We start from the raw sequence: 11,380 nt of genomic DNA on the forward strand, positions 1-11,380 counted from the left end.
GGGTATTTCCTGAGGATGGAACAGGTTCTGTTTAATTCAGTGTGTCAGATAATCCAGAGGTGATAAAGAAAGCCAGCTATGAGCTGTAACTGGGGGTAGGAGAAGAGACAAGTGGTTCCAGCCATTCTAGAGGACGGCCCTGGGAAGGGAAACTATACAGTCTACCTTGGACCAGTGTCTAAGAGGTAACAAGCCTTGGTCTGCTCTGCAGGGTTTATTCTCAAGGAGGATTGGATGAACTGGCTGGCATGGAGCCTCCTTTTGATCCTCATCTTCTTCATCTTCAGAATGATGCTGAACTTTCTATAAGGACATTTTTCCTTCATTATTATAATACTACTGTTTTCAGTGAATCTCACCAATATTGAGAGCATCATCTTTGTGCTGCCTATACTAAGGATGATTTTATTTTATTATTTTTTTGAAATTTTTATTTTGTTGTGAGTTCCAAATTCTATTCCCATCCTTCCCTTCTCTCCTCCGTGCCTGAGACTGTAAGCAGTCAGATACAGATTATACATGTGCAATAAACATTTCCATATTAGCCCTTTTGTAAAAGAAGACTCGAATAAATGAAAAAAGAAAAGAAAATGAAAAATAGCATGCTTCATTCTATATTCAATCAATGTCAGTTCTTTCTCTGGAGGTGGATAATACGCTTCATCATTAGTTCTTTGGGATTGTCTTGGATCGTTGTATCATTGAGAATGGCGAAGTTATTCACAGTCTAAGTAAAATTGCACCACCCCCAATGAGTTTGCATCACTAACTATAACTGCGTGGTAGGGCTCTGTTTCCTTTGATCACTCACTTCTCCCTTCATCCTTCCCAGCCAATATTCCCCCAGTGCCCTTGTCAGAGCCATGACTCTGTACAGATCTTGGGATATATCCTGAGGAATTTAAGGTCTCATGTTTTCCCCAGAACAGTTCCATTGAGACCCTGCTGACAGGGGGCACCAAATGCCCCTGGACCCCATCCTGATTGATCTCTCATAGTCTGGTGTTCTATGAGGATCTTCTGTGTCACAGACATCATTCTTTATCACCTTTATTCATTACCTGCAGTGAAGAGAGAGCAAGCACAAGGGAGCCAGTTCTCTCATTTAACATCCTAGACTACAGGGTTAACAGAATGCTTTTCCAGCTATTACATAAATAGATTAGATGACTGCTCTTTGTAAATTAATAATAGTGTTAGCAGGTAACCTCATCTTCTGAAGGCTCACTGACAGCAACTTCAGGACAACACTGGCAGCCATGATCAAAAAAAGAGCCTAGACATCATCTTTCAAGAAATTATCAAGGAAAATTGCCCTGATATTCTAGAGCCACAGGGCAAAATAGAAATTGAAAGAATCCACTGATCACCTCCTGAAAAAAATCCCAAAAAGAAAACTCCTAGGACTATTGTCACCAAATTCCAGAGCTCCCAGATCAAGGAGAAAATACTGCAAGCAGCCAGAAAGAAACAGTATTGTGGAAACACAATCAGGATAACACTAGTTCTAGCAGCTTGTACACTAAATGATTGAAGGGGTTGGAATATGATATTCTGGAGGTCAAAGGAGCTAGGATTAAAACCAAGAAACACCTACCCAGCAAAATTGAGTGTCATGCTCCAAGGCAAAATATGGATTTTCAATAAAATAGAGGACTTTCAAGGTTTCTCAGTGAAAGACCAGAACTGAATAGAAAATTTGACTTTCAAACACAAGAATCAAGAGAAGCATGAAAAGGTAAACAAGAGAGAGAAATACCAATAGACTTACTAAAGTGGAAATGTTTTGTTTACATTCCCACATGGAAATATGATGTGAGCAATTCATCAGACCTTTCTCAGTGTTAGGGTATTTGAAGAGAATATACATATATATATAGACAGAGGGCTCAGGGTGAGTTGAATATGAAGGGATGACATCTAAAAAAATTCAAATTAAATTAAGGGATGAGAAAGGAATATATGGAGAGAGGGAGAAAGGGAGAGATAGAATGGGGTAAATTATCTCACATAAAAGTGGCAAGGAAAAGCAGTTCTGTTGGAAGGGAAGAATGGGCAGGTGAGGGGAATGAATGAATCTTGTTGTCATCCAATTTGACTTGAAGAGGGAATAACGTACACCCTCAATTGGGTATCTTACCCCACAGGTGAGTAGGGGGATGAGGATTAAAAGGGGAGATGATGGAAGGGAGGGCAGATGGGGGAGGAGGTAATCAAAAGCAAACACTTTTGAAAAGGGACAGGGTCAAGGGAGAAAATTGAATAAAGGGGGATGGGATAGGCGGGAGGGAAATACAGTCTTTCACAACATGAGTATTTTGGAAGTGTTTTATATAATGATACTTGTGTCATACTTGTGATACTTATGTTGAATTGCTTACCTTCTTAGGGAAGGTGGGTGGCAAGGGAAGAGTGGAGAGAATTTGGAACTCAAAGTTTTAAAATCAGATGCTCAAACAAAAAATTATTTTTGCATACAACTGAGAAATAAGATATATAGGGATTGGGGCATAGAAATCTCTCCTGTCCTACAAGAAAGTAAGGGGAAAGGGGATAGGGGGTGGGGTGAGAGAACAGAAGATCAGAATATATGCCATCTTGGAGTGGGGGATGGATAGAAATGGGGAGAACATTTGTAACTCAAAATCTTGTGGAAATCAATGCTGAAAACGAAAATATTAAATAAATAAATGATATTTTTTTAAAAAAGAAATAACAATAAAAAAAAGAAAAGGTGTTTGCTATGACCAACAAGTTACCTTGACCAAACTCCATTAGTTTCTGTGCCACCTCTCTGAGAATACTTTCTATCCACTGTCAATACGTTTTGTGTGTCCCTAGGTATTTACATGCTGTCGCACCATTAGAAAGTGAACTCCTTGAGGGCAAAAATGGTTTTTGCCTTTCTCTACATCCCTGGTACTTAGCACAGGAATATCACAGGCATTAAATTAATGACTATTTACTGACTAATGATGCACAGATCTGACCATATCATATTTCTATTCATAACTTCTCAGGGCACCTACTGTCTAAAAATACCAACTTTTTGCCTGGCATTCAAGGTCCTCCACAGACTAGCACCACCCTCCCTTTCCAATCTTATTTCACATGATGCTCCTTTATACAGCCATGCAGCCAAACAGTGCTATTAGCTGTTCCCCAATTTTCATGCCATCTCTCAACTCTGTGTATTTGTCCAGGCACTACCCTTAGATCTTGAACATTCTCCTTTCACCTGCTATAACACTTCTCTTTCTACAAGAACTATTTCAGATGCCATTTTTTGATCCCCCAGCTGAAAATATTCTGTCGTCCTTAAATTTTCCTATTAAGGTAGAATCATTAAAGTACATGTGAATGAATGAGGTATTTATTAAGCCCCTTTTATGCATAAAGTGCTGTGCCAAATTCTAGGGATACAAATAGGAAAAAAACAGATAATGAAAATGGTTTGGATGTGGAGGGCAAGATTTTGAAAACAAAGACTCAAGGATGACTATGAGGTTACAAACCTGAGTAAAATAGAAGGAAGGTGTAAACTTAACAGAAATAAGGATTTTGGAAGAAAAGATGAGTGCAGGAGTGATGGAGAGGAGAATGTAATGAATTCTGGTTTAGACATGTTTCTGACATTAACATACAGGTGGAGAATGGAATATTAGGGAGAAGAGAGTGATTGACAGTGTCAAAGACTGCAGAGACATAAAGGAGAGAGAGAGAAGAGATTATTAGATTTGTCAATTGAAAGATCATTGGTAACTTTGAAGAGAGTAGTTTCAGTCGAATGACTTTAGAAACCAGATTGCAGAGCATTTAAGAAAAGTGGGAGACAAGTAGGAGTGAGGCAAGAAGTATAGACTGAGTCTCTCTAGAATGACCTAGGGGTGAATTGAAGCTAATGGATTGCAAACCCTTCAACAGGTGACTTCTAGGAATTAAACCCTATTGAGAGAATGGGTGGTGACAAAGAAGAGCACAGCAGCCCCTGGGACTCAAAGGAGTGAAGGAAGGGAAGATTCAAGAGGTACCTTGAGACCAAGAAGTATTCCTTGACTTTATTCTGGCAAAAGATCTCTGAGCCCCCAAATGGAGAAGATTCTTTACATGCCTGCTTGCCTACCAATCAACAGTATACCGACAGGAGCTGTTGTAGAAGTGGTGCCGACCAAGATAACTATGAACGTATTATGATGAAAAATGCTATCCACCTCCAGAGAAAGAAGCAATGGAATTGAAAGCACATTGAAACATATTTTTTAAACTTTATTTTTGTTGTTATTTTTGGTCTGTGTTTTCATTTGCAACATGGCTAATAGGGAAATATGTTTTTCATGACTTTATGTTTGCAATCTATATGAAATTGCTTGCCTTCTCAAGGAGGGAGGAGTAGAAGGAGAAGGAAAATATGGAACTTAAGACTTTTAAAAAGGAATGTTAATTTTTTCTACATGTAATTAAGAAACATTTAATGAAATAAAAATATATTGGGGGAAGTTCCTTCTCTCTCTATCATCTCAAAAATACAAACCTATGTATACCTTCTCTGATTTCTTTTTTGCTACTGATTTTGTTTCTTTGCTATTTGCTGCGAGTTTATTATGGAACTGGTATTTGGTGGAAAAAGGCCAAGCCTTGAATATAAAGTCTGGGGTCCCTTTACCCTTGATAACAAGGAGACAGAGCCATCAGAAGTTAGATTAGATTCAATATATCTACTAGACTGAAAACATTTAAGGAGGCAGATAGATAAACTTCAAGTGAGGTAATCCCTCTATCTAACCCTTCTATTTGACCCCAAGCTCCTGCTCCTCCCTCCCCTGGGAGTAATGAAAGTTCCCCTTGGAGAAGAGCAGGAGGAGAAGAGATTAGTGATGTCTATCCTGCCTCCCTGATTCAGGTAGCCACACAGCAGCCCTTGCCACAGGGCTGGAGCGGGGAGGAGGGCGGGGGGAGAGAACAGAGGCTTTATGGGGGTTTTCTACATGTATTATTAGAAGTAATTATTTTATGGATCCATATATAAATCCTCCTGATCCTGTAGTTCCTTCCTGCCCTTTAGAATTTTGTTGACGCCTTCTTCAATCTCTTTCTCTTTTTTTGCATTATTTGAATGATCGATACTTCTGTTCGTCTCTGTGGTTATATTTTTTTAATTATTCATTGATTTCATCATTCATTGATTAGTTTGCTGGCATATAATTGTGCAAACTAGGCTAATATTTTCCTTTGTTTTCTCTTCAATTATTGTGAATTATCCATCTTAATTTTTGATAGGAACAACATGGCTTTCACTCTCTAAATCTGACCAGTTAACCATTTCTCTTTTATTGGTTTTAAAAGGTGACTCCTAAATTTATTTATATAGTCTATGTATTTTTTTTATTTCAATTCTGTTCATCTCATTTGGTGATTACTTTTCAAGGCCACAGACAGAATCTGTTCCTGTGGGACTAAGGGGAAGAAAAGGAAACTAATTATATCCTATTCTGGCTACTATAAATTTATATGGCCATCAATGCTGGACACAAGGATGGCAGGCCTCAGAAACTCTGACTTCTAATTCAACTGCCTCTCTATTTTCATCCTTCCCACAGTTTCTCCCTACCTCAAATTAACCCCTATCTACTTAAACCCCATTTCTATTCTTGCCTTCTTGCTGCCCTGATGTTGCTTCAAAGGAAGCAAACTTGCAATGAGGGGGTGTGTCTCTGCCATTTGGTAAGAAGTGAACTTGATCTTGTCCCAATGAACATGTTTGTCCATTAGTTAACTACGGAGGAGGTTAGAATCATTAATTCTGGGGCAGAGCCAAGATGGCGGACTGAAAGCAGTGATATACTCCAGCTCTCTCACAAATTCTTTCAGATATCTCCAAAAAAGTGAATCTGAACAAATCTGAGAGATATAGAATCCACTAGGAGACAGAGTGTGGCAGATTTCCAGCCCAGGAGAGTCAGGAAGGTTGATGGGAAGGATCTGTTGCATCAGACTGGGAGAACACAGAGTGAACATGGGCCTACACACTACCATAGTGGAATGGGAGCAGTCCCTGCTTGCTGAATCACCAGCTGCAGTGGCAATCCCCAAAACTCGCAGCTCAGGACAGGATTCTGTCAGATCTAGGAGAGACAGAAGCACAAAGCCTGTGGCCATGGCAGCAGCTACTCCTGGGGCAGTCAGCCCACAGAGTAAACGTTTGAAAGTCACCTTCTTGAATTTCCTGGAACCATGATCATGGAGCAAACTATAAGTGCTCTCATCCCTCACTTGTTGACCTTGAATGACCAAGAGAATACTGCCCTAGGAAAAACCCTGGAACAGAGGAATCAGAAGTTGGGGTATAGCAGTCTTTTAGCTCTGGAGGTTAGGGAGAAGGGTCCTTCTTGCTGCGTTGGAAGGGGACCAGGGCAGGACAGCAGGTATCCCAAGAAACCCTACCTCAGCAGACAAGAGGGAGTTCCTGAGCCCAGGGAGTTGGAGCTGGCAAGCACCAACACCAGGCCCCCAGGTGTGCCTTTGCACAACCAGGGGAATTGGCCAACACCAATACAGATGACAGCTGAAGCCACCAGTACTATAGTACAGCCCTAGGAGGAAAGACTTCCAGCCAGAGCACCCCACACACAGACCTCATGCTGCAAGCTTCAGTGTAACCACAGTGAAACTCAGAAAGACTTCACTTGGCTTCAATTTTTGGCACACACCAGCCAGCTCCAGCTCAGCTCCAGGTGAGCTGCAGCATTATATAGCTTCTAGCTGACAAAAACAGAGGCCACAGTGCACAAAATCAGTAACCAGGCCCCTAGTTCCTAGCACAAGAAGCTTGGAACAGAGTCCCAGAAGCAGAGATCCACTTTAAAAGCCAGGAAAAAGGCAACCACCATGAAGAAGCAAACTAGAAAAGCAAAGACCATAGAATCTCACTATAGAAAAAGGGAACATCAGAAAACAAATTCAGAGGAGGACAGCATATATCTGAAATCCCAAAAGGAAATATCAACTGGTCTCAAGCCCAAAAAGCATCCCTAGAAGAGCTCAAGGAGGATTTTAAAAGCCAAATTAGAAAGGTAAAAGAAAAATTAACCAATTCTTTTAAAAATACAATGGACCAAATGGAAAAAAAGAGTCCCTGATGACTACAAATCTTTAAAAAGTAAAATGGAGAAGAAAGTACAGAACATAACTGGAGAAAATATCTCCTTCAAAAGCAAAATTGGCCAAATGGAAAGAGAGGTACAGAAGCTAAGTGAAGGAAACAATTTCTTAAAAACATTCTTTCAGTGAGTGTGTCCCCAAAGGACAAAGGCTAACCTCTTGAGTTTATATACACTTCTTCAGGGTCAAAGGGGGTCACAACCATGTGACTCAAACTTATGCAAACTAGACTTTCTTTTTTCTTAAGCAGGTCAAAGACTCTGGATTCAATCAAAGAAACAAAAGACAAAAAAAAAGTCCACTTTGCTTGCCATTACATTTGAAAGGCAAGATTCATCAAAGGTACTTGATTACCTTTCTTGATTAGCATTCTAAAAGAGAAAACAAAAAAGTCCCACCCTGATTACCATTACACCTTATCAAATAGAAACAGTTTAGGTGACAGTGTGGAAGACAGTAGGGAGTGGAGAAGAGACAGATATTGGGAAGAAAAAACTTGCTGCAGAGCCAGTTCTCAAAACTGGTGATATCCAAGGGGCATAGAGCTGCCACACAAGGCCTAAAGTATCCTTTTTGCAATGTTAGGGCCCTCCTAGTACAGTCTCTAAACAGGTAAGCCACTGTGGTTACACTACAGAGTTTCAGAATCCAACTCAACTTAAAAAGTAAGTCTTTACTTTTTAGGACGCTCAGCCTAGCCACTCTTTGTCTGTGTGTAAGTATGTGTTTGCCCTAAGATTCCAGAAACAAGGCTTTTTAGAGTTTGTTTTAGAACTTCAGGCAGAAACCACTGTCCCCAGGACCTATAACATTATTGTCTCCTTAGTCCTCACCTAACATACCTAATACACCTAAAGTATTATGTGCTATGTTCAGTGTAAGGAGAGATCACTGCATGATGGGGGCAATCAGGGAAGGCTTCATAGAGCAGGTGCTCCTTGAATAAAGGAGAGAAGTTGGAAGAATGCAGAAAATGAGGTAGAGAATTATACCTGAGGTAGAGAATTATAGCTAGGGTAGAGGGGCAGGATGGAGAATATAAGCAAAGATACAGGTGGGTAGGAAAAAGCTTAGTGTGCATAGCTCACTTAGGGGCTGATGGAGAAATGTGCCTTGTTGGATTGGGGGGTGAGTCTCTGGTAGTCCTAGGGGAGAATAGTGAGTAGATAGGGCAAGGCCTTGAATGTCAGTGACAATGCAATAAGCAGTGAGGAGCCACTAAAGACTTATAAGAAAGATAGAGGGAGAATGGGGTCCCTGGGTGATTCAGACGGGTTTGGGATCCAGGGAGATGAAATTTAGAGGACTAGAATCATAGAAGGTTGGACTTGGGATTTAAAGATAATGAAGTCCAATCAATTTCACAAATGAGGCTCAGAGAAGTTAATTGACTTTACTAAGGTTACCTAGCTAGCCAGTGTCAAAAATCAAGATTTGAATCCAGGTCTTGTCACTCAAAATCCAAAGCTCTTTCTGTAATACCAAGCTATAAGATGGGGGAGGGGAGGTAAAGAAAGAATGATGAGACTGAGGCAAGTGGGGAGGTGTAAGGAGCTGGGGGAAATGAGGGAAATGAAGAGACATTACTCCTGAAGGCCTCAAGGAGCTAAAAGGATTGAAGAGAATGAGGAACTTGATGGAGTTGAGACACATGAGGAACCTAGGGAGTAGAGCCTGGCCTACCTTGCCTGTAATGCTCTCCTCCTCCCTTCCCCTCCCCTTTTTAGAATCCTCATCTTCCTTCAAGGCTTGATTCAGGCAGGGTCTCAGATATGAGGGCTTTCCTCATCCCTGCCCCTGAAATGAACTTGTATTTATTTTGCCTAACATTTTGTACATACTTGAACATGTTATTTGCATCAATGGAGGGAAATGAAGGGCAGGATTATTTTATTTTAATCTTTTTATCATCAGCACCTGCACGGTGCCTGGCACTTAATAGTAGTTCATTGATGGAATAATTGGCTTGAGAAGCAGATGGAAATGAGGTTTTGGGAGACTGTGGGGCTTAGGGAACAGTGAAGTCAAAAAAGACAGTGGGAGAAACTTGCCTGCTCTAAATCTATGATCTTGTGAGCCTAGGAAGTGAAGGCACTGAGGGGATTTGAGGCAGTGAGGACCAGGGGGCCACTGGCACTGAGGAGTTTCTTGGGGCTATTGGTGCTGAAGTGATGGACAGAGTTAAGGAGGACATTGGATACATTTCATGAGAGCATAACTGTCCCTTTAGCTCAGGAAATCTTAATGTTTCCTGTGTCCTGTGCCTATTTGGCAGTCTAGTGAAGACTATGGGTCCCTTATGTTTGGTTGCCTACCTCAATAATTGGAAGAATTGTTAAATTTTACTTAAAGGTAGGTGAAAATATTGGTGCATTATTTTCCTATCTAAGTTCACAGAATTCTCAAAATTTTTCCATAGATCTCCAAAGGGACACCAGGTTAAGTATCCTTGCTTTAGTTCTCACAGTGCATTCAGGCTCTTCCCCTATGGCTATTCAAGTTTAAAGGACCTAGAAATACTGAAAAGGAGAAAGATCTGGTGAGGAGAAAAGGGAGAGCTGGAAGGAGAGAAGGGGACAGTCAGATTGGAGAGTGGTAGTATCAGAGACCAGAGGAATAGGAGGGGGATGGTATACTGGATATGGTACAGAGGTCAAGGTTTGGACTTACCAGGACCAAGTCTCCCTGGGTTTGATCAGAAGTCTTCATGTGATAGCTCAGGAGGTAAAAGTAACATACAAGAAAGTTACAGAGAGGAGAACCCCACCAATTATGGCAGGCAGTGTCTGCTTGTCCTCAGAGGGCTGAGCTCCTTCACTTTCTCATGTCTTCCTTCTTATCTTGAGCTGCCCAGGCTCCCGGTTCTTTTCTTATCTCTGACGCTCCTGCCCTTCCCTATCCTCACCACTCAACCTCTCTCTGCTTTCTGGATATTACAGATAGGGAAAACACAGATATACAGAGGTGATAGCTGTGGTTGTCTCAGACCCAACCCACAGAAGGAACAGTAACTTCTTGTCTCCATCTCATTCTCTTTTTGCTTCACAAGGGGAAGGTCTTTATCCAACATGCCCTATGTCCCTCTTACTGTCCCTGACCCCTTCTCATACCCCAAGACCTGTCACAGTCACTAACCTCTAATGTTCACAAACACACACACACACACACCTCAGCATTCCTGGTTTTTCTCTCCAAGGTATGATGAAGATTCTCAGTCCTGCAGTCTCCTTTCTCTCTTTAGAGTTCTTTCATTTCTACCTTCCTTCTTGAGCTATCCTCATTAGCCTGAGGGAAGGGTGTATTTCAATTTGTTTCCAGACCTCAGTTGGATGGGAGGGAGGGGCATTCAGTGAGGGAAGGCTTACTGAGGGCTGAGGGTCCAGTCTGCATAGCTCATCTTCTTTCCTTCCCATTACCCACCAAGCCATTCATTCCCTCATGCTCTGCCAACCTTCCCAGGCCTTTCTCTTGATTTCCTCCTTTGGTCCCTTTTCCAAATATGATAAGGAACATCGTTGGCTTGTGGACAATGTCATATTTACTTTCTACAATTTTCTTTCTCACTCGTAGAGGTAAGTATGATGAAAAGTCAGAGCAAGGAATTCCTATGGGAGAGTTTGAGCAGGGAAGGTAGAGGTAGAGGTGCCTCCACCCTTCCCCACCCATTTAACCCAACAATAGCACCAGTAAACCCTATAATAAACACCCTTGGGGGTTTTCTAGGGTGCCTTGATCATAAGGTAATACAGACAGAAAAGTTAGAGGAGAACAAGACACATCACAGTCTGAGTTCCTCTTTAATCAGAAGTCTACGTCTAGAGCTATGGAATTGTCTCTGAGTCTCTGCATCCACACACAAACACTTTGTATTCCTGAGACTGGTGGTCTCTATCCTCTTCTGGAATGTTCCCTGTATGAGAAAACTTGGGTGCAAATAAGTGATAATGAGCTGGCTTTGGGGACCATGGGATCACAGGAGATTCACATCTCTCCACTTCAGTACCTTCTCTCTTCAGTGGGAGAGTTGGGCTAGTGGGTCATCTTCTATTAGACAGATTTAGCTGAGAAAACTCCTACTCCCAGTCTTTTGGGAGCTTCTGAGATCTTCCAATTAGAGCTGATAGTCCCAGTCTGAGTGGTTATGCCTTTGACCTTGATGTCCTCTTTCAGAACGTCTTCAGAAAGGTGCCTTTTGGTGGCACCTGAATGGAATCCTAACAGT

The sequence above is a fragment of the Trichosurus vulpecula genome, chromosome 1 (genome assembly GCF_011100635.1).
Source record: "Trichosurus vulpecula isolate mTriVul1 chromosome 1, mTriVul1.pri, whole genome shotgun sequence".
NCBI lineage: Eukaryota > Metazoa > Chordata > Mammalia > Diprotodontia > Phalangeridae > Trichosurus > Trichosurus vulpecula.